The 3,321-nt window shown below is 42.9% G+C and overlaps 1 pseudogene; it reads left to right on the plus strand.

Annotated features, from left to right (window-relative positions):
- The first annotated feature begins 751 nt into the window (after positions 1 to 751).
- Positions 752 to 1,725, plus strand: LOC105526791 (annotated as a pseudogene).
- The last annotated feature ends 1,596 nt before the right edge of the window (positions 1,726 to 3,321 follow it).

The following is a 3,321-nucleotide window of genomic DNA, read 5'->3' on the forward strand; positions in this document are numbered from 1 at the left end:
AGAAACTGAAGAGCCAAGTGTGTCACGTTGCTCACAGCCTCACAGACAACACAGAGTGGGCCTGAAAGTCCAACACAGGCCTCCTGCCCAGATCCTGTGCTCACAACCACATTAGATTGGTTAAAAAGTAATGGCAGGTAAACACGTGGAATACAATTTTTAAAAATTAGGGGAAAGAAAAATGTGATGAACTCACTGGTATCAGTTAGCAAACTCTACCTTCTCCCCCTTTTAAAGAAAACTAAGAATACATTTGCCCTTCCATCTTCTGGCACCTCTCCTCTTCTCCAGCTTTCCGAAGACCTCACCCCTAGCCCTCCCAGCTCCTGAGCTGGAATTCTTGCAAACCAGACTCCGCCACGTGAGCAGCTCCGAGCTGGCTTGCAGCCTCTGGCCAGTTTTTGCTATTCTCTCAACTGCCCTTGTTGCACAGATTAACGCATAGAATAAGTAACTAGGAAGCATATTTTTATTTTTACATCCCTCGGGGGGAAAAAAAGTGTTTTTATGCAAAATAAAAAGTTGAATTTGTAGTGAGCCGCCGTGCGGACAGCGAGCGAGGCAGCCAGCAGGATCCAGAGCGGCCCTGGAACCTCTGTAAACCCCGTGGGACCCAAGTTTCCAGGCACCCCATCCAGGAGAGCCAGCTCCAAGCATCCTTGGGCGGCCACTCCTTCGGCCAGAAGCCTGGAACCGAAGCGCGAGAGACCAGGACCCCCAAGGGCAGTCTCTTCCCACCACCCAAACCATCATGACTCATTTCAACGAGGGCCCTTCCTACCGGCTCTTGGCCAAAGTCAAGATCAAGATTGCTTCCAAATAGGATTATCAAACAGAAGATCTTCACAACTGGATAGCAGAGGTGACAGGCAGGAGCATTGGCACCCACTTCCAGCTGGGTTTAAAGGAGGGCATCCTCTGCAAATTCATCAACAAGCTGCAGGCAGGCCCAGTGAAGAAAGTCAATGAGTCCTCATTAAACGGGCCTCAGCGGAGAATATTGTCAACTTTATTAAAGCTTTTCAAGATTATGGTATGAAGTGACGTGACATGTTTGAAGTAAGTGATCTTTTCAGGATGGAAACATGATCCAGGTTCAGGCTACTCTGGTGGCCCTAGTAGGTTTGGCAAACACAAAAGGACACAGCCGTGGACATCAGGGTTAAATATGCAGGAAAACAAACAAGACATTAGGATGAAGGAAAATTAAAAGCTGCCAAAACTGTAATTGGATTGCAGATGGGAACCAACGAAGTGCCAGCCAGGCAGGTATGTCAACTTGTGGGACTAGAGGCATCTTTATGATCCCAAAATGCAAACTGACAAACTTTTTGACCAGACCACAATTTGTCTGCAGATGGGCACTAACAAAGCAGACAGCCAGGTGGGGATGTCAGCACCAGGCACCAGAAGAGCCATCTACTATCAGAAGCTAACATTACACCCAGTAGACCACTTGACCATTTCTCTACAGATGGGTACCAACACACTTCCCAGAAAAGAATGGGTGTGCATGGGCTTGGGGGGCAAGTATATGGTCGCAAATACTGTGCTGCTCTATCATAAAGCAGCACACATGCTACTTTATCATTTACAACAGAAACAAATGGTTTGAAAATCAGTTATAGTGATTATCACACAGAATAACCAGATGACTAACATGGCGAGTATCAAGGTGATTGCTCTGGAGATTACCAATATGGCGACCAAGGCATCGATGACTAGATCCACAGAAAAGAACTCAGTATTTAGTCTACTGTTTTCATTCAGTGAGAACCAAGCTGTCTTTAAATAATTTTTATCTTGTCTTCCTAAAACACGATTAAATTTATTGTACCTTAAAAAAATGACTTACATACATTCCTTTTCCCTTTATCTGCCTCTTCCCCAAATGGTTGCCTTTTCTTGTTGTAATCGTTAAATCGTACAGCATAACCAATAACTAGCATTTGAAATAAAAAGGAATACGGTGAAAGGGGAGAACTCTGACACAGCCAATTCTTTTATTAAAGATCTATACATTTTTACAATCTTAAACTGGTATTTTCAAACAATAGGAAACTATTATTTTTGTACAGTTAAGTGTATCTGATTTCTGCCTGGAAGACTAAGCTCATCTTTATTTCTAAACGTGGTCTTTGCCAACTAAACCTAAGTTGCAACATTTTAGAAATTTACATATCAATGTTGCCACCATATTGTTTAATTTTTAAATAAAGTCAAGATCAGTGTGTGTTTATGATTATATATGTACTCGTTCTCTTCCTTAGCTGACAAGATCTTTTCAGAGTGATGTTTCCAAAGGAGTATGTATGAAATGGTCTGCAGACATTTAGATCTGGGTGGTGCATTTGCTCTTCCTGATCTTGCCAATGCATCAATGTGGAGCTGCTCTGCATCCTTCAACTGTATTGACTGCTGAATGGCTCAGCATGAACTTATCACACTACTTTTTTGGGGGGGGATGGAGTTTCGCTCTTATTGCCTAAGCTGGAGTGCAATGGTGCAACCTCCGCCTCCCAGGTTCAAGGGATTCTCCTGCCTCAGCCTCCGGAGTAGCTGGGATTACAGGCACAAGCCACCACCATGCCTGGCTAATTTTTCTCTTTTTTTTTCAGACAGAGTCTTGCTCTGTCACCCAGGCTAGAGCGCAGTGGCATGATCTCGGCTCACTGCGACCTCCGCTTCCCAGGTTCAAGCAATTCTCCTGCCTCAACCTCTGGAGTAGCTGGGGTTTCACCATCTTGACCAGGCTGGCCTCAAACTCCTGACCTTGTGATCCACCTACCTCAGCCTCCAAAAGTGATGGGATTACAAGTGTGAGCCACCACACCCAGCCCACACTACATTTTTTGCACATAAATTTTGTTTGAACATTCAAAAAATAAAATAATTAAAAACGTTAATCATGAGTTTTCAAACTTCTATTTTAGAATAATTAGGGAAAAATTGGACAATAGATCTAATTGCTAAGAGGAAATTTTAAAACTTAGGTTAACCCCCAAAACTTTTTCCAATGAATTCTAGTTTTTGTCTTTTTTCTTCTTCATGCTGAATAGTTCCTTGTCATCCTGTACAGATAAACAAACAAAAAATTCTTGCATAAGAAAAAGATAAATACAATTCTTCCTTCCTTCTTCGCATTAGAAAATATCCTGTTGTACTGGGTGTGGTTGCTCATGCCTATAATCCCAGCACTTTGGGAGGCTGAAGCAGGAGGATCACTTGCCCAGGAGCTGGAGACTAGCCTGGGCAGCATGAGGAAAATCCATCTCTACAAAAAATAAAAAAAAAACAAACAACAACAACAACAAAAAACTA

This window comes from Colobus angolensis, unplaced genomic scaffold, assembly GCF_000951035.1.
Source record: "Colobus angolensis palliatus isolate OR3802 unplaced genomic scaffold, Cang.pa_1.0 Scaffold6, whole genome shotgun sequence".
Classification (NCBI taxonomy): Eukaryota; Metazoa; Chordata; class Mammalia; order Primates; family Cercopithecidae; genus Colobus; species Colobus angolensis.